Raw genomic sequence first — 26561 nt, 5'->3', positions numbered from 1 at the left:
TTTTGGGCTCTAGTGAAGACTTGATTGCTTTGGTCTCAGATTCTCAGTCTCTTACTTCCCACAGATCTTGTTTCCTCCCCCTCTTTCACTTCCCTTGCACTTCCCCCCCATGCTTTCTTGCCTCCCTGCCTTGTCCTTCCTCTTCCATTTTCTGTGCTTCTGTCCCTCCTCTTCTCCCCTTCTCTGTGCTCAACACACTTTTTCATGTCTACTCCCACTCCTGTTAGGAATCAGTAATCATCAGTCAAGAAATGAGGATTTATTTGGGATGAGGTCGTAAGAGCTGATGGGCACCAAAGTCAGCTTCTTCGCACAGTGCAAACGACCAGGCATATCTGCTGTGTGTGTTGATTTATGCCATAAAATAAACATCTTTGTTTAGACTGATTAGAGGCAAGGTTGGCCTGATAGTCAGCTAGTAATTGCAGCTTGGAGAGAGGTGTGGAGTGTGGGACTGGTTCTTTTAAATAACCTGTGTGCTCAGATATGATGCACTTACGCATGGAGAACGTGTGACAAGGATAATGGATGTTGGCCTAAATGGGACATGAAAGGGTGCTGAAGACCTCGAGCTTGGCCTCGTCGGGCGAGTGATGCCTTTATGAAGTCTAGGATTTCTCCTGGCGTGTTTATTAAGCTTGTCTAAGGAGGTATTTGCTTTGCTAACTTTGAGTGGTGGTTTTTGGCAGCCCTAAGGGGCAGAGTTTGACATAACACTTGCAAGGTATGCAAACACTTGGCACCACGGGAAGTTTTCAGACACAGATGAAATGCCAGGCTCGATGGAAGGGTGCCCAAATGGGTGAATGGCAAGGAGATTGATAACATAAAAAAATGACATACTACAAAAAGGAGGGAAGAAAGCTGGCATCGAGATCAGTTACATTAAAATGAGGTGTTAGTGCTTGGAAACTGGTTCGAGTGCTGAGTAACAGCAAATCACGGGCTTGACTGTGTGTGTGTTCGTTCTGGAGGAAGCAGAGCAGTTTGGGCGGGCTGGATGCAGGCTGTTGGTATCTGAAAGGGTGATATGAAAGGGAAAATAGGCTGAACACATGATTTGGGAACCTTTTCTTTGCCCTGCCATGGTTTGTAGGGGCATCGTCAGAATGAATTTTTCTAGATGTCCGCCAGCGGGAAGGATATGGATCGGGTTGTGATTTCCTCTGGGTTTTTGAATTTCTGTGATGACTTACTATCAGATGTTTTTGTTTACTTGGGGGATTTTTGTTTTGCTTGATTGTTTTCTTTGCTTACTTTTTTTCATTATAGAAAGTGAAGGCACAATTATTTTTTTTTTTATTAATATGAAGTCGCTCACCTGAGAGTTTAAATCCTTACTTCAGAAAAGCGATTAAGCTAAAGTGTGTGTCAGGCAGTCTTGATTTCTGAATTAGATCATGCTTATGGGAAAAGCAGAAAGTTTTAAGATTGTGTGAGCTGATTTTCATCATGATCAAAGTTTGCCTTGGCTTCTCTGCATGTGCAAACCTTCGCTTTGACTGTGCCCTTTTTGCTGCAGCACTCACTTCTCCACTTACCTGGCACAGGGACCCGGCTCCTGTGTGCTCATACAGAGCTGGGGCCGCGATGGACCCTCGGGGTGCTGCTGTCACACGGATAAGTGACCGAGAACTGCTCCTTTCAGGCAGCACAGGTGGCTGACGCATGGGGATAATCCGTCTCACTATGGCCAGGAGAATAAATTGGCCGGCTGTAGGAACATGCTTCTCATTCCTGCGGCTTTTTTCCGTCGCTTCTTAGCCCTGTTTTGCAACAACAAGAGGTTACGTCCTGAGGTGCAAGCCCACAGCTCTGTTAAAGGCTGATATTTCCTGAATTTCCCAACTTTATTAATTCAAGGTTTTAATGGAAGCAGGTCTCTGACTGGGATGATGCTCACTTCTGCCTCTCCTTGCTACAAAAAACAGAGGGGTTTGAAGCAGGGGATGCCACCACTGCTCACTCTGAGCAGACTTTTCCTTGCTTGCTCTGAACTTCTCGTGGGAATCAGAGAACCTTCAAAGTTGTCTCTGGAGGGAGCAAGAGGGACTGAGCGAGTTGGGGATGACTTTACTCAATGAGGCATGGCCCAGCTCTATAGGATCATCCCTAATGAGTGATTAAGAAGCTAATGTTTGTACAGTGCTGGGAGGCTGGGAAGCACTGTGGAAGTACTAAGTACTGTGATAATGATAAGTATTTCTTAGGAGACACTTCCCATGTAATGTGCTCTGCTCAGACCACTTGGAGACTTTTCAAAAATGTTTTGTCTTAAACTGATAGATCATTTAATTTGCCAGTGTTTGTTCATTTAGTTTTCCTGAAGCATAAGGTAGATACGACAGCGTCCTGAGGGTAGGAGCTGTGCATCTTCATATTTAGAACTTCTAGATGTTGCTTTATCAGTTTGGGTTTCCCCAAAGTGGCACTTCTGGATCCCTTGCTGGAGGAATGCTGAGCCGGGATTCAAATGATTCACTCGATGTCATGGCAAGATCACACGGAGCGGAGGGGGTGAGGGCCACTGTGGCGTCTGCCCCTGCACCTGGCTCTCAGCTGTACTGCCGTGGCGTGACAACAGAAGTGACAAGATATTTTCTTTTATATTACGCAGGCATCCCCTAGCACGTGGAAAGACGCATAACTCAGAGTGACAGGAATGTACTTGACAGGTTCTGTTAGGCACTGGGGTAAGAAACCTTGCCTCTGACTTCTAAGGTTTTTCCATCATGTCAGCAGAGGACTTTGGCCAAACGTACTTACAGCTCATTCAGTTGAAATAAAATCATTTAGCAAAAATTCCCTTTGCTTTATACAAATGTGCTAAAAATGGTTTATATCGTAAAAGGTGTGGAGGGTGGTAGATGAGCGGGTGTTTCGCTCAGCCCCAGTGGCTTGGGGATGGGAGGGGGCAGATACAAATGCAACACGATATTAGAACGTTTTTGGGGAGAACTAGAAACTGTTACAAGGTGGCTTGTCTGTAATCCATCTCCAGGTGCTTCTTGAACCCATTTATGTCCTGGAGAAGGCCCCATTTTGCTCGTTCGGCCTTCTAGTATATAGAAATGGGTAGGGAAAATAGCAAAGTGAGTTTTGTAGGTAACTCTGCAGAAACAAGATGCTGGTGAGCGCCCTGGCAGATCTGGGGAGAAGCCTGTAAACTTCTTCTGGGAGTTTCTTGCCTGGTCCATGGCAGCCTCTAGCCCACCTCGGCATGAGACTGAACGCGTTCCTCTCTTTCAAGGAGTATTGTGCTCTCTCTCGGTGGTGGTCTGGAGAACCAAACCCTTTCTCCCTGAAGTGTGTGGTGTGCTGAACGATGTGTGCTCCCCTGCTTTTAGGTAGCCCTTGCGTCTACAACTACAGCTGCTGCTTTGTTTTGGCCTGTACTTCTTACACGCTTCTAAAATCTGATGAATCACTTCTGAAATATGGAATTAATTGCTTTAAAAACCAAGCCTGCAGGAATGTTTTGGATGTGTGGGTGGGTGTGCATCAAGTGTGTGGGTAGGTGTGCTGCATGGTGTGGGTGTGAGTGGGCAGGCAGGGTGCTGGCTGTGCTGTGCAGGTGGGCGCGCAGGGTGGGTGGCCAGCCTGTATGATGTGTGTGTGGGGTGCACTCTGGATGTGCCAGCGCTGTGCTGGGGGGGGGCGGTGGGTGGGTGCTGGGAGATGCCAGTGGGTGCTGTGGTGTCATGGGTGGGTGCTAGTGGGTGAGTGCTGGGAGTGCCAGTGGGTGCTGGGGAGTGCTAGGAATGCAGGTAGGTGCAGGGGTGCCAGTAGGTGGGTGCCGGAGTGCTGGTGGGAGGGTGCCAGTGGATGGCTGCTAGGGGGGGCCAAGAGGGGGGTGCCGGTAGGTGGTTGCTGGGGGGTGCCGGTGTCCGGGGGGTGCCGGTGGGGGGATTCTAGGGGGGTGCTGGTGGGCGGGGGGGTCCGGTGGGGGGGTGCCGGGGGGTGCCGGTGGGGGGGGGGCGGGGGGGGCGGGGGGTGCCGGTGGAGGGGTTCTGGGGGGTGCCGAGGGGTACGGGGGGTGCCGGTGGGGGGGTGCTGGGGGGTGCGGGGGTTCTGGGGGTTGCGGGGGGTGCCGGGGGGCGGGGGGTGCCGGTGGAGGGGTTCTGGGGGGTGCCGGGGGGTGCCGGTGGGGGGGTGCTGGGGGGTGCGGGGGTTCTGGGGGGTGCGGGGGGTGCCGGTGGGCGCTCGGTGCCGGTGGGCGCTCGGTGCCGGTGGGCGCTCGCAGCGCAGCGCGGCAGCGGAGTTCTGCAGCGCCCCCGTGTGGCGCAGAGCGGCGCCGCTCCCGCGGGCTGCGCTGCTGGAAAACCGTGTGGGCGCCTTCGGCTTCCTGGTCACTTTTGTTTAAAAAACACAACCAACGAGCAACTCCCCCGCCCCCCCAAGAAAACCAATAAAAAGCCAAAAGGACAAATCCCAACCTCCCAAACAGGCATTTCTGTGATTTCCTTCTTCCCACCGCTTTGACAGCTCGGTGTGGGCTTGAATTAAGCCCTTGTGTGGGTGGAGTAACAGCAGAGTTCTGCTTTTCCAAACCAAAAATTGTGGTTTTCTTCCCCAATGACGGGCTGCTTCCCGCTGCAGTAGGGTGTGCAGCGGTGGTGCGGCACTGGGTGACCGCTGCAGGGGAGGGCAGTGTGGCCTGGGGGTCTGAGCACATGCGATGGTTCAGAGGAGCCACGTGCCCAAATGCTGCTGAATTTCTGGTGTAATAACAAAGTGTGTGGAATAAAATGCAGACTAAGAAGCTGTTTCAGAAATGCTGAGCATCTGCAAGTCCGATAGGCTGTATAGATCAAACCTTGAATGCCCTCAGATGAGTGGAAATGCCTCTTACGCTGGAGTTGAAAGCTTTACATTTTTCTTTTCAAATACCATTAGAAGCAATTATCTCTGCCTCCCTGATGTCCAGAAACGTCTTCTGTTGCTTTTGACTGGGTTATTATAAACTTGCTGTTGATGTACTTTTAAGCCGTAGGAAACAGAGTAGGAAACATTTGGGGAAGGGGTTTGTGACAAGTGCAATTGCCGTTGCATGTTTTTCCCGGCCTGATCGCAGACATCATCCAACGAGCCCAGGGAGGGAGAGGTTAAACCAGGGAGCAGTTATTTCTCCCAATTCCTCACCAGGGCTTCCAGCAGGTTTGACCAGTTCAGCCTGAGTTTTGCCAAGGGGAGGAGAACAGGCATGAATCCACTGTATAAGGAAACAACATGTTTTCTAAAAAATATCTACTTTATTGCGTGACATTTTGGAACGATATCAGACTCCCTTAAAGCTACAGAGCCAACGTTCTTTGATGTATAGTTTTCTGAATGGAAATGCACCGTAACATTAGCACTTTCAAGCCCAATGTGATAATGTCTCTGGCACTGTGCAAATAAGTTCCTGGAATGGTGCTCTGGCTGGTCGAAAGGTTTGGCTGTATTTTATACAGAGCAACTTGGTTCACCTCTATATTAAGGATTATTTGTTCGGGGTGGCAAGGAGGGTGGGTTGCTTGCAGGCTGCCAGAAATAGATGCATAAATTATATAGGAGAGCTCAGACCTTTGTAGAGAACAAGCAGCGGCAAGAGTATTGCTACCAAGATTTTCAGCTATCATTTAAACCAAGCAAAACCAAAAAAACCCACAACCCAAAGTGGCTTCACGTCCTCATTTGGGATTTTACAGCTGCAGCAAATTGTAGCGCCAGTAACTGCTGCAGAAATCCTGTCTGACTTGTGGCCACAGCTCCCATCAGCTGGGCATGTCGAGCTGTGGATGCTGGTCCTGAGGGCAGCCCCCTGAGCCTGCAGTTTTGTGGGTGCCCATTCTGAACTCAAAGTCGTTTTTCCTCAAGCTGGAGACGTTTGGAAGTTGGTCTGAGAGGCTGCTCTTGTGCCAAGGGTGTCTGTGGAAAAGCGGGTGATTGCAAGTGCCTTTTGACTTGTCCAATCTCCCCCTTTATCTTCCCCTGCACCCTGTAAAAGCAGTTCTTCTTTATAAAGTGTTGAAACGTAACACGTTGGCACGGACTGACGGGAGGACCGGAGGGCGAGTCCCTGCTGATGCTCAGCCCTGTGTGGAGCTGGCAGCCTGGATCTCTTAGGAGCATCCTGTCTCGTAATTCCTTAGAGCTTTTTGGGAACGTAATCCTAGCACAAATCAGCTCGGGCCCCAAAATGTGTTGGTCCAGCCCATGCCTTAAGCTCACACATCTAAATGGGATGCGATTTCATGGTGGTTATTTGACACTGAGGATAGGCAACCTCAGGAATCAGGCGCTCGCTTTAATAGCATGAGTTGCTTTCACACAAATACAGTGTTTGTGATTTGGTCTTTGGGTGTCGCATACCTCGGTTTGTGGTTTGGAAAGGGGTTTCTGCCCAACCACTGGGATATTTGTTTGGTTTTTAAGCTGAGATTCTCAAGTAATTCCTTGATCGCAAGAGCTCTTAAGAAAAACAGAAATGTTATGAAACATGTGGTGTAAAATCTCAGCAGTTTGGTGGGTCTGTGGGGCCCCAGACAGGAGTTATAATTGAAATCACTTAGAAGTCAGTGAAATGCCGATAACTTATTAAGGCAGCTTTTCTAAAGCAAAAATCCTGCCACTTTTGCTGTTTGCCGACAGGGAAAAAGCATAATTAAAGTTTCTTTGTATTGCTTTGTAAGTGCAAGATCAGATGAATAGATTTATTTTCCATACCTAGAGGACAGTCTTTAATGACAAGGTGTTATTTGGATTTTTTACTAAGCGGGTTAACAACAGCAAGCTTGCGTGAAACAGGGAGTGTTGGCTTATGGTTGCAGCTTAAAATTAATTGCAGTGGAGGATGCCCTCAGCACGTAGATTATTTCAGCAGGCTCGGGGGGCTCAGAGCACGGACGTCTTTGAGCCGACACTATCAGGTGCGTGGTCCCGGGTGCTGTGGCGGCTGTCAGGAGCCGGGATGGAGCTTCCTCTCATGGTGAATTGCATGTTCCCCATGTCAAACACGTGTGAATTATCAATGCACAAGTTACTGTTGTGTGGGGGGCTGGGAAAACTTACACACCCGCCTCCTAAAGGCCTTTCTATTCATGAGTATGTAAATCCAACGCATAAATGCTTTGTGTCTCTATATTCTCCCCAGCAGAGGGATCAATATGCAGGAAATGTAAGTTAACAAAGTGTTGGGGTGGAACTTCATTATGGCTTCTTTTCTGCCCTTTTTCAAAAGGAAGTGCTTCCAGTGTCCTAAACCAACAGGCTCTGGAGCCTCCCGTTACTGACCTGCACAGGTTTCCTCCGTAGGAGGGATGCTCGGAGGGCAGGATGCTGGGATGCAGCAGCTGGGCGGCATGGCAGAGGTGATGCCAGTTTCAGACCAGCTTATCTGTGACCCTGTGGCCCCGCAGAAACAGCCTTGGGATGCCCAGAGCCCCTGGCTGGCACCAAGGACCTCACGTGGACTTGGGAAATGGGGTTTCACCCTTGCAGAAGTGCCAGGGGTTGAGCGTGCTTGGCACCGGTAGTGGTGGGGTTACTGGTACAGCAGCTCTGGGATTGACATTCTTTCACCAAATACACCAATAGTAAGATATGTGGTGGATTCTGTGTGGTTACTTCAACGGGAACCAGAGTAAGAGGTGCTCTAGGTTACGCACTTGAAATATTTTGGGGTTATAGCAAAGATCTGGCTTGTTGGGTTTTTTCATATTAGAATTCTGAGCATACCGAGGTCACTGGCAGAGGAGGTGGAGGAGGCGCTTCCTCTGCTTGAATGACTTGTCTGCAACCAGGGCAAACTTCTTTTCATTCCTCTGTGGGACATGTTTGTAGGGCAACTAAAGGACAAAAAGGCAAACAAAATATGTGCTTTCCCCGAGTTCCTGGTAGTGAGTGCACAGAGCCTTGGGGCCCTTCCCTTTGGGGGAGAAGCAAGAACGTTCCAAAGAGCCTCATCCCACGGATGCGTTTGGAGTGTGTCTGCTCACCTGGGTGGAACTGCTTGTGGGAATAACAATGACTGTACCCCTGTCTTGCAGGATCAATCTCAAAACACTAACAAGTCCTGAAATACAAAATTCCCAGCTGAGAGAAATGGTCTGGACAGCAATAAAAGTCCCTGATATATATATATATATATATATACACGCATATGTTAACACATGCTGAACTACTACTGACTTTGTTCTGACTTAAGCATGTGCTTAAAAAAAGTGTGATTAAGTATGAGCCACAGGGAATATATTAAATTATTACTCAGGTTATGTAATTGTGAAAATCACTATGTGCAAAAATAAAGCCACTGTCCTGAAGAATTAATTTCATGTCTGGTTATAATAAATTCTAAAATGAAATGTGTTGAAGGACAACTTTAGAGGGAAGAAAAGTCTCCTCTTTTTTTTTTTTTTCCCCCCACTTTTTTTCACTTCTTTCATTTCTCCTTTTAATGTAAGGAGTGAAGAATAACTTTATTCGGCAAGCGTCTCCCTAGAGCTGTTGTATCTGCTAGGGATTTACTCAAGCAAAGCGGCTATGTTGGATGTTCCGTAATTGTCATTTTGCACGAAGGCATTTTGTGTCTGTGCACATGTGTATTTTAAAGAGTAGCTTTGTTTAAGGCTTACGGTGATGAACTACTTCTTAAAACAAGTTAAACTTTTATTGTTCAACCCTCGGAGAGATGTGGCAGTTGAAAAAGATTGGGTGTCCAGATTGATTTTTGGTCTGCATTGAAGGGTGGCCGGGAGCGTGCGCTGTGTACCTGTGTGCAGAGGGGCAGAGCTGGTGGGGCATTAAGCAGGCACCGGGGCTTCTTCTAATCCAGTGTCACAGGAAGAGCAGCCGAAACAATCGGCATCATCCTTCACCCTGATAATGCTTTCTCGCCAACTAATAGCTCCTTGTTCATCAAGGAAACGAATGTGTGCGGAGGTGACACGCTCTTCACCCACTGCTCTTTGTTCTAGGGTCCTCCAGACTGATTGTATCAGCTCCAGCACTGACAAATATCCCCCCAAACTTTAACACTATGTAAAATTGAGTTATGGGGTTTTAAGGTTAGACTCCTCTGGCTGAAGGTTGATTGTCTCCGAGAGATAAAGGAATCAGTACTCAACAATAACAAAATCTTTGCCATAGGATAATGACTGTTATTGAGCTCACAGCTCTCTTTATTTGGTTACAAAGCTTCACTCCTATTTTTTTCCCTGCACTCATAGGTTAAAGTGGGAGCTGCTGTTTGAAACTGCTGAATTGCTGCTGTTCGTCTATCCACCCTCACCCCATGCTTGAGCAAACGCTCTGGCAGATAGATCAATTCCTTGAAACATCCCGTCACCCAGGGCTGTGTCTCTGCAGCTGCCGTTTTAAACCAAGTTGCCCTTGCAGTGGCACCTTCCCAGCAGCGGAGCAGTGCAAAGATGCTGCTGGCACTTGGGTAGCTTTTGGAGAAGGAAGCTTTGCCTGGACAATCCCAATGAGCTTACTAGGCAAATTAAAGAGAGTAGCTGGGAGACAGCATTAGTCTAGTTTTACAGTAAGATTCATCCGTTGGAGTGGAGGAAATAATTCTTGCCAAGCTGGGGCCGATGTGGAGCGCAAGCAGCTTGACCCAGGTCCCATGAGGAGCCCATGGTGTAGCTGGCAATGGCATCGTAAAGCCTTGGACCCCAAACACCTTGCTCGCAGCTTGACCCAGGTCCCATGAGGAGCCCATGGTGTAGCTGGCAATGGCATCGTAAAGCCTTGGACCCCAAACACCTTGCTCAGGTTCTCTGGCCAAAGAACTATTTTGCGTTTAGTGATGAGCCTTGGCCATCTGCGGTAAATGAAAATGGTCTGGCATTAACAAAAGGATCAAAGCATTAACAAAAATGGTGGAATTTGGGGGAAGAAATCGGAAGTTTATTTTAGCTTTAAACTAATGGTACCTGGGGCAAAGGCACTCAGTGCTGAGACAGTCTTATGTTGAGGGCAATGAGAGCCTGCCAGAAAGAGATGCCTAGGAGGGGCTGTGCTAGCGGTGGACGAAGAAGTCACAGAACCCAAGGGAGGACAAAATTTAGTGGGGTGAAGCTCCCTGCACTCTCTGAACTCCTTCCAAATCCTGGAAGCACTCTGCCTTCCCTGATAAACACCTGATGCATGAGGTGTGTGGAGAGGACATGCATGATAGGGTTGAACTTCCCTTGCAGATTTGGAGCAGGCAGGTGGTTGGTGTCAGTCTTTGAAAATACGTATAAGGGTGGCACTCTCCACCCCCCATAACTTGCATCTTTGCTTTACCCACTTGTAGTTACCTAGAAAGACAGAACTCTGCTGTCCCCCAAAGGCCATAGGTATCTCCAGGAGACGTCTTTGGCTCAGTGGAGCTTTCAAGTCTGCCCTGATTTCTCTTCCTTAAACTTCATTCATATCCTTCTGCTTCGAAGCAGATCTGATTATTCCAGGGAGCTGCTGACTGCGGGAGGAGTTCAGAGATCCCCTGCCTCTGACCTTGGAGGGAAATGGTTTCCATCCTGTTCCTGTGCACACCCGTCACGTGGTTGGTGTATTAGGTGTGAGCTGCCAACATTTCAGGCCAGCTGCAGTGTTGGGGATCAGCCTGTGTTGATGTTGCATCGCTGCAGGAAGACGCCTGCTGTTGCCCTGACCCCCCTCCCAGCACAGGGGTCCCTCACCCCTGTGCACTGTGCAACCAGTTTGGTTTTGAGATCCTCAGTTACCTTGCAAATTCTTATTTTCTCCCCTTTTACTCGATAAGATTCCCTGGTGCTGGATGTGCTGTAGATCACTTTTTTTTTGTTACCCTGGTTTATTCTTTAGTAGGATGAATCTCATTTTATTATTCTATCCATGTTCTTAACCTCTCTGTGTCCCCTACTATTATTTCCTCTGCTTTCACTTGATATTTGCATTACCACCTAATTTAGTATCTTCCTGCTCATTGAATTAATGGACTGTTTACTTGCTTTAGATAAAACGGGGACTAATACCCTGCAATACCCCAACACAGACGCTTCTCCTCCACGTGACAGAGAGCCATTTATCACCAGCTTTTGTCTGTGGCCCTTGGGCCAATTTTCAGTCTGTGACGATTGCTTCTATCCAAGCTGAGGTAAATTAATTTTTTCAGTGAGATTTGCTGTGGCACCACATCAAACGCTCAGTAAAGTCTCTAGATATATTGCATCTTCCACATTACCCTTCGTCTGCTAATTTTGTAGCTTGATCAGAAAGGCTGACCGTATGTGCCTAAGGTCATTTGCTCTTTACAAACCCAAAGGTTGCTTGTTGCTAAGAAGGCAATTATTGCCTAGGTGCTCATAAAGTAATTTAGTCCTTTTTTTTTTTTTTTTTTTTTTTTAAATCTGTTCCGTTATTTTATGAGTGTGACATTAGATTTGCCAGAGCATTTTTCAGCTTGACCTTGGTATTGTATTTTTAAACTTTGGTGCTACCTTTGATTATTGCCCACTCCATATTTCTTAGTTCTCTGCTATGATTAGAAGGAAAAGCCAGTGGTTTGGTAAGGTTGGGAACTTTGTTACTGTAATTCTTGTAAGACTTTATGCAAATGGAGATTGCTGGGAAGGAAAGCACAACCTTAGAGGCACAGAACAATAAGTGGGTGCATTTTTCTACCCCTTTCCATGGTCACACCTCTGTCATAGCTCTAGTCTAGGAAATCCATGGCTAACTGAGTAATCTCTATAGCCATCATGGAGCAGAGCATGACTTCGGCTCCCTTGAGTTGTAATGGCATCTCCCAAGTAGGTGAGAAATCTTCACTGCCAACTTCTAGCTATGTTTGTCATCTAATGTCCATCAGGGTGGTGACACTGCTCTTAAGATGGGTTTCCAGTTTGCTTTCTGCCAAGGTTAATTTAAAGTTGCTTTATTTTCATCTGTAAGTGGAAATTCCATGTCTGCTTTGAGTATCTCCTGGATCTGCTAGTTCTGCTGGACCAGATCCATCAGCTTCCATTATTTTGTTGGGGAAAAAAAAATGTATCTTAGTTTGAACCAAGGAAAAAGATTGTATTTCCCCCCATCCCAGTCTCGGAGAAACCTAGTTGGAAAAACACCCAAACGTAAGTTTTTCTTTTCAAATGGAACTGGAATAAGTTGATCAGAAATGCTTCAATTTTAGATTTAAGGTCTTGCAAAGCCACTCTTAATTTGCTTAAGAAAAAAGCCCCAGCCGACAGAAAAGCAAAGCAAGATGACTGAAAAACACACAAACTTTTACGATGGAAAACTAAGCAGCCCTACCAACAGAAAGTAAGGCCAGACAATATCGGTATTTGAATATTCTCTTTTCCTTCTTTTCTTTGATATGCAAACTTGCTGCTGATCAAAGAACTCTGGGAGGAGGAGGACAATAGTGCGGATCATGGTGACTTTGGGTTTTGGTTCCTGAGCTTGATCCCATGATGGCTGGGGTAGGCTTGGGGACGGGGACAAGCGCCACTTTCCTCCCCTCCCCTTTGGTCTTCCCGTTCAACCCCTGAATTCACGGATCAGCAGGGGAGCTGAGCTGTCTGAGCAGGGGCACAGGCACAAGCCCTGAGGTTGCAGAAATTGCCATAAAACGGCTATAGCTCTGCTGTCTACAAAGCCCCCATCCCTCTTGGGTACCCCAGTATGCTAAGTCTGTGGGTTCAGGCTTGGGGCAGGTGGTAGGATTTGCTCCTTTAATCTTCAGTGTCTATTTATTACAGTGGAGCTCCAGGGCATCTGAGCATGGCCTTTCTCGCCCAGAGACCATAACAAATGGCTGCCCCACCTCTGACACAGACCGGGCTTTGCGCACCACCTATCTGCGCCGTGTGGTGCTGGCTCTTTCTGTCTCTGCTTCTTCTTTTGTTGCGGGGCTTAGAAAACTAAGAGGAAGGATCTGAATGCCAAGAGCAGCTCCGTTGACCGTCCACACCTGCCCTCCCTTCGCTTCGTGGCCAGTCCTCGGCTCATTTTTCACGGGGGGAGATGCTCACCTTGCGGATGAGAAAAGGCTCTGCCCCAGGCCATGGGACCGTGACTCAGAGTGATCCTTTTCCCTTTGTTTACTCTTAGGTATTGAACCCTTTCGCAATTGCTAATTATTTTTCAATTGCCCAAGACAAATGAGGAGGTTAGGGAGGTGCCATTTCTCAGTGACCCTGCCTGTCAATCCCTGGGACTCTTTATTAATGTTGGAGCTGGTTTTGTTAATTTTTTTCTTGTTGGTTTTAAGGAATAAGAGGGATGTATCTTGAATTGTGGAGGTAATTTACGCCTTTCTCTGTCTCTGAATGCCATCAGAAATTAGCAAGCTAATGACATTGGTGGGGAGTTCCATCCTCTCGTTGCAATTTAATTTTATTTTTAAGGGGGAAACCGTCCTTCAGTAAGGTGGGGATCCACAGCAAACCTCGGTCTTATACAAGGAGGTACGACAGTCTTGTCCTAGTCTTCTGGAAGATACTTTTACTCTGATTACAGATATTTTGTGGTGCTACCCCAGTACCAAACCCATTTTGCACCAAGTTACAGTTCTGCGGAGCCTGCAGTTTGAACAGGCAAACAGACAAGGTGAAGGATGACAAGGGGGGTGATGTTAGAGGAGGGTTAAGTGATTTGACTCCAACACCCCGGCTGTTAGAGGTAGTGTCTGACTAGGATCAACCCAGCACCCTCAAACTTTCCCTTATAGCTTGGGAGGGTGAATTAGGGGATGAGGAATCGGCAGTGTGATGTGCACGTGAGTCCTGGGTTCGCCATACTGGCTCTATTGAGGCTGAAAATGTCATTTAGCTGGAAACGTTGATTCTTGGCAGCTGGGTGACCTCAGCTTGCAGGTGAGATGCTCTTTGCTTGGATTTGGAGGCAGAGGGGACTGCGGGGTCATCCAGACCCCAATTCTTTGTGCTTAAATTCTCAGTGCCATCACCTTGCTCTGGAGTTAGAGGAAACATTGGCTTCAGTCTCCCTATCAGAATTCCCGTTCCCTGGTAGCATAAAGCTTTTAATCCACAGAAGCAAACAGCCCAGGCTTCTCTGGAGGGGGGCTGCGATGGGGGGTTGTCTCTGTGTGGGGTCCGATGCTGCTCCCTGAACCCATGTGCTCGCGGTAGGTGACGGGTGCACGCTGTGTGTCTGTGTCCACGGGAGACAGTTCTTGGCAGCCCTTTGCAGAGCTGAATCTCCTGGTTCCTATTGAATGGGGGAGCTTGAAAAAAAACCCAACCAACCCTGTGCTTTTCAACACGAGATCCATTCTGCAGCTTGTCTCCAGGCAGCTAGCAACCCAAAGGGCATCACCGAACGCGCCAGCAACCAAATAGCAACTGGGGGGAGGGAATAGGAGGACAGAGGAAGATGGAAAACCTCCTATACAATAATTAGAATAAAATTGGGGTATCAAGAATACAGGGGTCAGCTTCTGTTCACACCAATATGGCTTTCACCTTGTAGAGAAAGGCCTGCACCAGGTAATTAGGTCAAGTCAATGATTATATATCTTAAAGCGAAGTGGAAGGGACTGTAATTGTGATGAAATTTGTTTGAAGAGGGAAAGCATGGGGAATTTTGTTTAAAGGTAACGAGTTCAAAGGGTAAATGAAGTTCAAGGTTCAGTTTCTGTTCACTCCTAAGGAAAAAACCCCACCACACAACAACACCCACGCACGCCGAGCAGCCAATATTTCTATCAGACGAGTTGCTTTATCTTTTGGGGAAGGGAATGGGATCATATCCCTGTAGGAAAACTGGAATTAAAACAGTGACAGCTCTTTAATGGGGCTTTCTTTCTCTAGGAGCCAACAGAAGGGTAAACCTTGTGTAATGGGTTTTTTTCCTAGTTGGTTTATTCTTCCCTTCGGAGCGCGCTTGTCACATGCAGCCACCTTGCATGCAAATCGGTGACATCCTGAGAAGGGCCTTGCCTGTGATATGCAAATGCCCACTTTGTTTACAGGAGCTTTTGAAGAGAGGGGAAGGCAGCTGGGCCATGAACGGTGGGGAAAACTGCCCATCTTGGGGGATTTAATAGCATTTCAACTTCCCATAAATGTTTTTGGTGGGACAAAAATGCGTTCCTATTCAGGCTTCTGAAATGGTCTGTTTTTCTCCTGGTAAATATGCGGCTTCAATTGATGCTAGTGGGTGTTCTGGGTGGATGGAGGGCAGGAGTGGATTTCCCTGTAGCCCAGCTGGGCAGCACTCCGGTGCTCTTGGGCCGGGGAGAAAAGGGCATAAGAAAAAGTAGTCACGGCTGCCTTTGCAAATCGTTGGGTTTTAATCGCGTGTGTAGGTGTAGAAAGGTGGGATAATAGTTACAAGTCAGGTTCTCCGGCTTTTTCCTCTCAACGTCATTATGGGATCTTGGGAACAGTTTTGACCGAGGCACCAAAAGTGACTTGTAAAGCGTCAGGGCATCGGTTCTGGGTGGCTGGAGCCCCTCTGCTTGCCCTGCCTGTTCCGGGCTGTGAACGTGCAGCGCCGACGTTTGGGCCCAAAGAGCCTGTGGTGGGTGTGGGAGGTGGCTCTGCTGGAGGTGGCTCTGTGGGCGGATTTGGCTGTGTTCGTTGTCCTGTTTTCTCTGTGGAAGCAAGGAGGTGTTCACCGTGGTGGTGACTGTGCTGTTTTTCTCGTGTGGGTGTAAAGCCTGACTGCTTTTTCTCCTCATGGTTTAATCCTGGGACAGGAGGCTCCTTCTGAGCACAAAATAAGTTGTTTGACCATCTTGAAAGCAAACCATGGAAGTTTAATGCCTCCCTCGCTTGAAGGGGAGAAGTACCAAAGCAGCTCCCTAGGAACCCTCTAAACTGGATAGAGACAAGAGGAAGCCCCCAAACATCTCGGCGTGGTCAGTAAAGCTTGCTGTGGACTTGGTCAGCGATCCTGCTGGCCTTGGTGTTCACGCAGCGCTGGTGCCTGGCTGGGGGGACACACCACAGAGGAGGACATGGTGACATGGGTCCTGACCCACCCCTGCTCAGCATGAGCAGCACCGTGGGCTGGTGACCACAGCCGGGGTTGGGGAAGGGTGGCTGGAGGGGCCAGGAGGGCAGAGCCTCACCTCTGCTGAACCCGAGCTGCAAATATTTCCATCCTGGCAAAATTTAGCAGAAGTTCAAGGAACAACATTGCAACAATATTAATGACCTCAAAGGGCATGCAAAGTTCAGAGTTCGCCTTCTGTTTACACCCCTGATCCATTTCTCCCTTTTCCTATTGCACCCGTCCTATCTTCCATATAAATTTGGTGTCATTGCTTGCTGTTAAGATCTGTTTTGTGACATTTCAGTCTGGTTTAGTTTGTTAGGTTTTGGGTTGGTTGGTTTTTTTTTTGTTTTTTTGTTTTTTTTGTTTTTTTTTCTCCGGGAAAAATATACAGTGGTTTTGTGTAGATAATAGAGGGTGAAGGGTGGCTGTCGGGGTGGAGGGTCCATGGGGGAGCAGGGTGCTCTTGTGATCAGTTCAAGGTTCACTCTTTGTTTGTATGTAATAAAAAGTCTTCAGTTATCAGGTATTTAAACCCAAATCAGCAGTTCCATATCCGTAACCTGAGCTAAGTGTTCCTCCATCTAATGGCCGTGCGGCTGTCGTTTGCAGCGAGTTGGGTGACACTCGATTTGTACTCGGTGACGGGAACAGATGGGTCTTCATTGTGAAAGCCCGCCTGTATGCAAATGTGAACGGAGTTTCACCCGCGCCCGCGCCTGACCTGACCACGCACAGGCATTTACCCGGCGCGCTCAGCCGAGGGGGCGGCCAAGGGCGATAAAAAATGGCACTCGGATAGTACCAGCGGCAGGTCAAGTTTACCATCCGTCTTTCAGCGGGACCGAGATGGCAACACAGTTATTTAGTTTCAGTGTTGATGTTGGTTGCAATAAACTCCATCATTTCACCTGTTTATGAACCCAACCTCGTACCAGTTTCTCTGCAAAAAAGCCAACGAGCGCGGGCGATCGGCTCCTGGTTTCTGCCGGGATGAGGAGGGGTCCTGCTCTCTGCTGGGGTTTCTTTCTCTTTTATTTGATCCCGCGGTCTGTCTCGTTACATTTTCCTTCCCTCTGCTTTGTATTTTGACATTCTGTTTATTTCTTCAGAAGAAACAGAAACCCGTCTGTGCCGAAATGGGCTTTTTTATTATTTAAAAATTGAGAAAAATGATAATTGATGCCAGAATAAACAAGCAGCATTTTAGGCGTTGGTTAACAGTTTTGCATGTACATAGGCGGTATACAATATATAATAAATCTTACCATTTAAATGTGCAACCCTTCATTAGAGTGAAAATATGAACAGCTGTAATCGCACATTTACGCTGGTGACAGAGAAAAATCTCGTTACAGTTGTAATTTTTCATGCTGATGAAGAACTGGGAGCAGGTTCGAGCAGTGATTCTGTAACTGGGTGGAATTTTATTCCACCCAGCCTCTCTTCCCCCCCCCCCCCGCTCCTCTCCCCCCTGCCGCCTCTCCCCAGCCACATCCAGTAGTGTAGAAAATTAGCGTCTTTTGCTCACAGCAATGCTCCGTTTTTATATTATTCTCCGGCTCATCAGAAAAGTAGATTTCTCATGCCAATTGTAGAGCCCTCTTGGCTGTTGGCTCCTACGGGACTGACCCCCCAAACTGTGGTTAGGATGAATGGTTACACATCCCCAGGACATCTGTTCTTCAAGGGATGCTGTGAGCTGGAGTCTGGAACTGATATAAAAGAAACCCTCACTACAAATATAGTAAAAGCTTCTTGCTGCAGTAAATCTTATTTCTTGCAACTTGGCTTCCAGCAAGTGACCGGCTCGTCTTGGGAGAGGAGGGGGGGCTGAGAGGGCAAATGTTTTTTATTTTTTTTTATTTTTTTATTTAATGGTGGTAAAGTCCATTTTGCAGAACCAGAGCCTGAAATGCAGTAGCTGTAACCATTGCAAAGCGTCTTGAAATCTTCCTGTCTTGTTTTTATACTTTATTGTTCCTTCCGTAGGAAAAAAAAAAAAACCCAAAGCAAAAACCAACCAAAAACCAAAACCGGAACTCATATATATTTTTAGGCAGTTGAGCCTCTGCTCAAATCATCATGAATAGAAATGAATGGCCAGAATTCAAGCTGGTATTTGTCCAGTCGGCACTTGTCATAACTGACAGGGATGATGAAAATAAGGCACTTTGTACATATCGAGAAATTGAGGGCTTCTGAAATGGTTTTATTCCCTCGTTTTTAGTCATTGAAAAGTGGGTAGATCATTAATTTCCTGTCCTAGAATAAGGAACTGCTTTGAACATGTGGAAGGCTTCGTACGTACATTTGTAACACAAACATACACTCGTGCTCTCGGACGGGTGATTGCCATTTGACCTAATATTCTTACCTTAACACGCCAAGGTCTTTATTAAACCATTACTTAGGCATTACTTGTATGGACTGTGAGTCACGGGCAAAACTCTCAGCCAAGTCAGAATAATTACTAAATAAAACTGAGTAAAGACTTCAGGATTTGGCCCGTTCTTTGTGACCTTGAAATTGCTCTCCGAGGAAATTCTGGCAGGTAAAGAGAATTGGATTTATATTCTGATGTATGAAATTCTGGTCGCCTTACTTCAACAGAAAACTGACTGTAGGTTTGTTCAAATTTATGGGACTAACTAAAGAATTTGTAAATAATTTTTTTCATTATTTTCTGGAGGAAGAAAAGCCAAGGGTGACTATTAGAAAATTATTGGTCACCTGAAAGCATAATTTTTACAACTGAAAGCTGATTAAAAGATACTGGTTTAAAAGGAAAAAAAAAAGAAAAAAATCCAACTTTATTTCAAGCAAGTTGATTTTATTAATTGCTACCTTACAAAAATGCATTTAACAGCTTGCTGGTTATTTGCTAGGCTAAAGGAGCTTTTTATAAGTGAGGTGATTCTGTTTTAAAAAATATAAAATCTTGAGAAGGTGGAAGATGCTGCTAGATGCAGGAGTGCATATGTACTTATTACAGATGAGTGCCCTTTGGAAAATAACTGTGGTGTTCGTCCAAAGTGCAGCAGCTTCTCATTACTGCCGACGACTCCAGCGCCCCTTAAAGTGTGACTGTTTCTCATTAAACGAGTTATAGAAACAATCTGGCTAATTTTCCCTAAAAGGCTGCAGCGTGTTTCTAGAACGCTCAAATTTTATTATTTCAGCCTCATCCTGTCGGTCCTGGCTAGGGTGAAGCTCCAGCACCTCGCTGGAGGGGCTTGGTGGCACCACCTTTCAGTATCTGCCCATCTGGGGAGGTCTGATCCAGCCCCCCTGGGGAAAGGGGCACCCGCTGGCATCCTCTAGCTCTCCCCCACTTCCCCCCCATGTATCTAACCTTTTTCTTTCCTGCCAGCCTCCCCCCGCTCCAAACCCTACCAGGTGAGCTAATACAATAAAATCAAATGATCTGACTGTTTTCTGCCACGCAGCCGTGGGAAACCTTTTTCCTCCGGCATTTTGGGTGCCCCTGCTTTTTTAAAAATTTTAAATAGCATTACATCTTTTTTCTTCTATTTCATAAAAGCAGCAAAAAGCAGTTACAGGGCAGTTTTGTGCGTAGATTTCGGTAGCGCCTGTGCTCAGACGAAGTCAGGGCTGACCCTGCCCGTTGCTGTCCCACTGGCCCTTGGGGTCCTGGCGCATTTCTGGACCCTGTGCAGACCCTGGCGGTGGCCGGAGAAGGGGTCCAGGAGCCATCTCGTGGCCATGGCACCGAGCCGCAGCCACCCCGCTTCCCTCGGAAGGTGGGACCTCAAGGAGGGCGAGAAAGGGGGGAACCACGTGCAAATATAAATCAAACCCATCAGTCACTGGGAATCCAGCGAAAGTGGCACAGGATATAAATAGAGGCTATAACTGCAGTGACAAGCAGGGCTGCAGTTGTAAATACTCATTATCTTTCTTAATATGACAGCGTGTGGATTGGGAGAGCTCGGGAAATTACAAAGAGGGGAAAAAAATTAAACCCGGCAGAAGGGAATCCAGCGTTTTTAAACCTAAAATCTCCATCCTGCTTTTCTGTAAAACAATAAAAGGACACCCCCCCACCCCCTACCCCATTTATATATATTATTAATATATATTAACTTAGCACCCTGTCTCCTCCCCAAAGCTGAGTGAAAGCCCCAAAGACATCTGTTTGCATACATTGTGTGTCAGGCAACATCAGATCTGAATAGAATTTATCTAAATTTTATATGCATGGCTTGATGTAAATTGAAATAAATTGTACAGCATACTCTGCGTGGACATATTGGTTTTTCCTTCGCTGCTTGAACTTTTAACCTCAGGGTCTGAGCCGGTCACACGCTGACCCGTCTGAACTCTTGCTGGTAGAGCCCAGTCTGGAAGGATGACCTTGCAGCCATGGCAACCCCCACAGAGAGTCCAAACCTCCTCCATCCTCCCCTTCCCCCAGCCCTTAAACCCCCCCAACAAATTGGTTATATCTTGGGCAGTTCATCTCTGCACCTTTGCACAAAGATGCAAAAAGTTGGGTTTGTTCCCCCTCCTCGCAGCCCACTGCCGAAAAGCTTTTCCGCGTCAGCGGCTTGTGTGAGGACCACAAGAAAGGGGATGGGTGCTGGGTACCGTGGTGCGGGTGGGCAGTATCGGTCCCCGGTCTTGTCTCTGCTGCTGGCTTCGGTGGGGACTGCTGCAGAGTCACTTCCCTCCTCTCCATCATGCCTCAGTTTCCCCATGAGTCTCATTGCAATAATATTTTGGGGCATTTTTGTTATTTTTTCAAAGCTTTGAGCTTCCCAGGTGATGAACATTAGGTACTTATTTGTTATGCATCTGCATATAAAGTGTTGGTCGTTATTGCTGCTGCCCCTGGCCCACATGAAAGTACAGATTCCTTAAAAGTTTGATGGGGATGCAGCTGAGACCTGATTTCTTGGCTCCGGGCTGACCCTGGCTGCTGCCACTGGAGGGGCTGAGGGGCTGGAACGTGGCAGGTTTGTTGGCTGGTAGCTCAGGATCATGGTGGATTTTGGAGACCAGCATCCAACTGCGGGTTTTTGGGCTGCAGAGGGGATGCATTTCCCTTCCTGAGCTTTTGCGCTAAAAGCTGACACAGCACCAGGCTGCTTTGGGGAAGGCGGTTAGTGTTTGCCAGTCCTGATGGTGGCTGCTTCTGCCTCCAGCCCAGCAGAGCACAAGCACAAACTCCCTTTGAAAGGGGCAATGGCAGCAGCTCATGCAACCGCTCGGTGGAGTATTTGTGTGCGTGCACATGTGGTGTGCATGCACAAGCAATTTCCACACCAATTGTATACTCAGGCTGGAGTTGTGCACTTGCACCCTATGCGGTTTGTTATTTAGATGTATTTATTGCATTACATATGCATTAAATGGTCGCTGTTTTCTTTTGTGGCTCATCCTCTTTGGATGACCGTTTGGACAATTCACTTCTGTGCTTGATCTTTTCTGTGCCCTTCATAGGAAAGGAGAAAACTTTCTGTAACTCTGAGTGATGCCCAGCACTACGAGGCCAAATCTGGGTGAATAACATCTGCCTCAGTAGTACCAGTAGTTCTCCAAACTGTAAAGAGGTCTCGTGCAGGTGGGGGTGGTTTGGGGAGGTCAGTTCACTGGAGTCAGGCAGCAGGAATGGGCTTTCTGTCATCCCTGCTCCATAACTGCCTCTCAGCTGGAGCTGCTACTGGTTTTGGTATGGAAGTCCAAGGAATAATGCTGGTTTTGTGTTGCTGACAAAATGAATGTTATCTGGAAGGAGAGTCTGTCCACGTTCAAGTGTTTCCCTTTACCTTTCTGGTGAACTCCCAGTCTCTGTGTGTCCCAGAAGAGGTCTTGACCCAGCTTAGCTGAACTTGGGAAAAGCCAGCATTTGCTGTTGAAGTTATTTTGAAAATAATTATGCAGCCTCTCCCTCTCTAAGCTCCAGAAGAGAAAATGATTTGTCATCAGTATCACACGTAAGCATATGCTTAATTGCTTTCCTGAGTTTAGGTGTCTAAAGGGCCTGACTGCAACTTCCAAAGACCTCGGAACAGCTGTGAAAATACTCACTTGCTCTGAACAATGCAAATACAAATACTACTGCCATTACCTACTCTCCAAATGCCTTGGGGGTGGTGTGATCCTCATCCCAGCAGAGCAGTTGCCTCGGGAGAGCTGGGCTCACGAGAGCTGCACTTTTGTGGTTGCGGTGGTGCCTTTGAGGACACGGATTAGTCCTCCACCCTGCTGCAAGCCCAGGGAGGTCCTGGGGAATGGGACCTGTATCCCTGCACATCTCTTGGGGTAAAGGAAACAAGACCGAGAGGTTCTGCAGGGACCAAACTAGGAACTAAGGATGAGAGTGTCTATTTTTACCTTTGACGCTATTGTGCTTGACCTGAAAGAGGACCAGTTTGCGCCTTCCCTCTGTGTCCCATTTGTCCATCTGTGCCGCAAAGTTTTAAAGCTCCAGTGTCAGAATCACTCTGGGAACCTTGGGTGGAAAGTGCCATAGTGGTGCAGGGCTCCCCACCTGGGCCTTATTGTGAAGTTCCAGTGATGTGTGGTGTCTTCCAGACAACAGAACTTACAGATAATTTATTTAATAGATGTGGTATTAAAAAAAAATATTCCTTCTTCCAGCTAACTGAGAGTAAGTCGTATTTCATCATTACAAAGCAATAAGCAGGCTATAGATCCCTGTTTATGGCCTATTTTATCAGTATGACTTCATTGTCTTATTTTTAAAAATTGTTGTTATAACCCTATTATTATAAGTTAATAGATATAAGGCTGTAACCATAATGTAAAACAACTTTTGCAAATCAACTGCAATCTGCGTGACTGAGACCTTTTTTATGCAAGGAGCACAGTAAGGGACTGCGGGTCCTTTGCCGATGTCTGGCGCTGCATGGGGCTGGTGGAGTCGGTGCTTGGATCTCTGCAGAAGTAGAATACATAAGAAACTTTGAATAAAATGAACCCTAACAACTCTGCAATATTCTTTCCTCTTGTCTCCGTTATAAACAAAAATCTTTCCCATTGGCATGCAAACCACAAACGCACTCGTGAGGCACAGTCTGTTTGTATTCGAAGGACTTGAAGGTTTTTGTAGGAAAAGCGGGAGGCAAGAAAACTGGTAGCATCATTTTCTGTGTGTGGTGCTTTCAGCTGCATGAGCTTGTCACCAGGAGGGAAGCCAGAACCCCTGGATATTTGTTTTGCCCTCTACCTTTACGGCTGGAGATGCCCTAGCAGTAGCTGAGAGGAAAGCAGCAGACATATAACCAGCTCAGCAATTAATGTTATAGCTCCACATTGATAAAATTTGGTTTTTAAAGTTATTTGCTTTGCCCAATATATTTTTAATGCACTGAAATGTCATAATAAGGACATAACTATGCCAGGAAGCCATTGTAAAGCAGACTGGGATGTGGATTGTAAAGTGCCAGCACCGTTTTGTGAAAACTCCTTTTGTAGATACCTCATACCAAGAAAAGCTGTTTCTGCTTTCATCTCCACTGGACCCATGTCTGAAATGTGCTCTTAGCAATGGGGGGAGCTGCTGGGGATGGGCAAGATCTTACGTGATGCTCTTCTGACAGGTATCAGACCACTTTATACTCTTTCTCCTGTGCAGAAGCGTAATACCACTGCCACTGGTTTATTAAACAAGAAGCTGAGAGGGGAAAATAAGTTGCCTAAGATGAAAGAGATTTAACAGCAAAATTTAGAGGAACACCTGGAGTCAGGACTCCATCTCTCTGTCCGGCTCCTGGAGTTCATTCTCTGTAGTTGCCTTCATTCCCCAGCTATCACTCATTTTATTAAAGCCCTATGAAAACCTGATGTGATTTTTCCATCCTTTTGGTCGCCTTTTTCTTCCGCAGTGGCTGTTTTTCTACATCGTAACCTTAGTTTGAGTGGGAGGGTTAATTGTTTGAGCAATGCTGGAGCATGAGGCTTTTCTGAAGCTGCTCCAGATGTAGGCAAACACGTGGCACAAAATCTCTGACTTTCTGACTTGTGTCGAGGTTTATGGCGATGTAACGAGGCTCTGTACCCACACAGAGCAAGCATCGCTTCGTGAGCCAGGCTGGCTTTCACGTTGCTGACCTCTTCACTGGACGGCTGGTGCAAGTGGGGAATTGCACATTTTTGCTCACGTACACTGGTTGTTGGTATTCTGCCATCCGTGCCCGAGATGGATGGTTTTTTTTGGCTATGGACATGCAGGAGCCAATGCTAAGTGTGCCAAACATTGCTGCCTTCACTGTCGTGGTGTTGCTGGTGGGTTGCGTAGGAGTTATCTCCATTCGGCAGTGTGTGTGGAGATGGGGGACTAGGAACTGAATCAGAGAAATTTAAGTTGTTGTTATATTAAATCCTTAAACACCTTGTAGTCCCTAACATGTTGTGGACCAAGGCCAGTGAGCTATCTCACCTGCCCTTGATTTTGTGTGTGCATTTTTCCTGCGCATACCAGTTAGACCTAATTACAGCCCAGTCCTGTGCATAATTTCCTGCATACCAGATTTTCTGACATTTGTCTTTCAGCATTTGCTGAAAATGTGCTGTTGTGCTGTGAATCTTTGCTTCTATCCCTTTGCTCTGTAGTGGCCATTTGAACAAGTGAAATGCGAGTAGCTCATGGCTAGTGGTTTCTTTTTTTGTAAATGGAGCATGAAATTGCGGATGGTCAATAGGTATGTCAAAATTCAGGTGAGAGAGAAGTCTCGCCCCGTGCTGTTATTTCAATGTGCTCCTTTGCTGCATTGGTTAAGGAGCCCTTCTTTTATGGTTGCTCCTAACGTCAAATTTTGACCTGACCTAATTAGTTTCCAGAATTTTCCTCAGTTGTAGCTCAGATGAAATGCTGGTACAAGCCTCTCTTCTTTAGCTGGCATTTAGCAGAACATCTGTAAGTTTTTGCACATTAGTACCAACATGCAGCTAAGTGGGTTTTGTGGGCATCCTCCAAGGTCCTGCTACCTCATAGGACTTATCTCTAGGAAGGAAGAGTATTTGCTCAGAACACCCACCTCAGCATCGTTTCCTCTATCACATTCCTGACATTACTGCTTCTCTTTGGGCCAACCCCTTCCTCTTCCCCTTTCCTTTCAGATGCCATTAAAACTCTGAGTTGTTTATAAAACTTGCCAATTCCCAACCCATGGGATTCAAAGATATGGACTCTTGTATATTCTTAGCTGGGATGGGGGGTAAGAAGGAAGCAAGAAACGAGGAGAGAAGGAAGGGGCTATGATCTTTTTGACCTATTGAGATCTAGGTTCAAACATATCCTGGGGTTTTCAATCAAATGTGGTGGTGTTGCCTCTGATGGGGAGGAGTTCCTGTCAAAAACCCAGCCAAGCGGGGCTGTGTTGGGAGGGTCTGGTTTAGAAGGAACCTCAAGGTGGTTTGAGGAAAACCCAGTGATTCTTCTCAGTTGCTTTAGAAGAGCGTGGTCCCTGTGGGCTCATTTTGGGGCAGCCTGGGTGAGGTTGCAGTGGGAGAAGGATGCTGGAGGTGGGCTCCATCTCTAGAGCACAACAGTCTTTTATTAAGGCTGATGGTTTGCAGAGCTCTCATGGCTCCTTGGGCATTTCTTGCAGTCCCTTGCCTATTTTCAGCCAGATACTCCACTGCCAAAGGACTGGAGGTTTGGGGTTTGCTGAGCAAGCTGAAATACAGCAGCTTCACTCCAGAGCACACCCCCAACAGTCGGTCAGCTCTTTCTTCCCACAGGCTCTGAGTAAACACCCTCACGTGTCTTTAACTGGATAGTGCCAAGGCCACAGAGTGAGAAATTTGGGTAGTGGGGCTTTCTGAGTCTTGAAAATAAATATCTGCAGTGGGTTGTGTGGCGGGTCTCGGTCAAAACATGCTCTTTCTGGCACAGTGCGGGTGTGGGTAGGATGTGAATTAGGTTTCTGTCCTTATTGTTAGTGTGGGAATGGGGGGAGCTGGGTGGGGGTAGGGAATCGGAGCTCTGCATCATTTTCTGTGCTGTTTGCAAACCCCTCTGAATAGTGAAAAACAATGCGATTAATTTTCTCTAGCGCAATCATGCATAGATTTAATAAGCATCCAAAGGTAGGATCCATCTGTAAAGTACGCACTGCATGCTAAATTACTTCTCTTCTGCAATTTTTTTTCTTTCCAAACCTTAATTAATTGAAGAAAAAAAAATTGTTTATTAAAGTGGGAACAGGCTAGGCTCTGTCTCTGCATCTCTGGTTCAAAAGTTCATACAATTCCCTGAAGGCTCATCTGTGTGTGTGTGTTTGCAATTGGGTGTGTGTGCGCACATCTCTCACTCCCAGACTTGCTCGCTCTCTGCTAAGAGACAGATGCCCAGAAAGGTGCTGTACTTTAAACAAAGGTTACTTTTTTTTTTTTTTCCCCCCTGGAAGAATCCTAACTTGGTAGCGCCCTTCCTCCCACCCCTGCTTGTCCTTTATCCCTTTTGGCTCAGGAAGGTAAAGACGCTTCCAGCACATAGCTTAAACCAGTGTAAGTGAATAAACAGGGGTAAGGGACGGAGGACGGGAAGCTGATTCCACAGGTGGGTCCACGGTAGGAAGCGCCTGTGCGTGCGC

General features: G+C 47.0%; 1 protein-coding gene across 2 annotated transcripts in view; it reads left to right on the top strand.

Annotated features, from left to right (window-relative positions):
• The window catches only part of SKAP1 (src kinase associated phosphoprotein 1), a 155944-nt gene that overhangs the window by 32100 nt on the left and 97283 nt on the right, over nucleotides 1-26561 (top strand). The gene's annotated exons all lie outside the window — the stretch shown is intronic.

The sequence above is a fragment of the Falco cherrug genome, chromosome 20 (assembly GCF_023634085.1).
Source record: "Falco cherrug isolate bFalChe1 chromosome 20, bFalChe1.pri, whole genome shotgun sequence".
In the NCBI taxonomy this organism is placed as follows: Eukaryota; Metazoa; Chordata; class Aves; order Falconiformes; family Falconidae; genus Falco; species Falco cherrug.
This window is presented reverse-complemented; position numbering and strand designations above follow the sequence as displayed.